The sequence below is a fragment of the Convolutriloba macropyga genome, chromosome 5 (assembly GCF_964194025.1).
Source record: "Convolutriloba macropyga chromosome 5, txConMacr16.3, whole genome shotgun sequence".
NCBI lineage: Eukaryota > Metazoa > Xenacoelomorpha > Acoela > Convolutidae > Convolutriloba > Convolutriloba macropyga.
Genome location: NC_134472.1, coordinates 37,475,125 through 37,475,689, shown reverse-complemented (window position 1 = coordinate 37,475,689; position 565 = coordinate 37,475,125).

The window sequence follows — 565 nt, the reverse complement described above, 5'->3', positions numbered from 1 at the left end:
TGCATACATCACCTAATAAAATTCACACCAAGACTAGCCGAATTATCTGAACCATTAACCTATCAATCTGAACCACTCCTATCAAAAAACAATACAAAAGCTCAAAACAAACTAGACTGGAAAGAAGAACACACAGAAACATTCGAAAACATTAAAAAACAAATAATAAACATTACAGAAAATAAACACTTTGACATAACCAAAGACACAAGAATAAAAAGCGACGCAAGTAAAAAGGCTTAGGCGCTTGCCTGGAACAAATACACGGTCAAATCTGGAAACCAGTGGCGTACGCCAGTAGGTTCCTGAACAGATTAGAAGAAAGATACAGCACAAATGAACTAGAACTTTTAGCCGTAGTTTGGGCATTAGAGCATTTAAAATATTACCTATATGGCAACAAATTTACTCTCCAAACGGATCACCAAGCATTATTGTCAGCACTTAAAAATAATCGAGGAAACAAAACATACCAAAGCAGATTATCAAGATGGGTAGATAGACTACTCCCGTTTAATTTTACAAAAGAACATATACCGGGGAAAAACATGGGTTTCGCGGATTA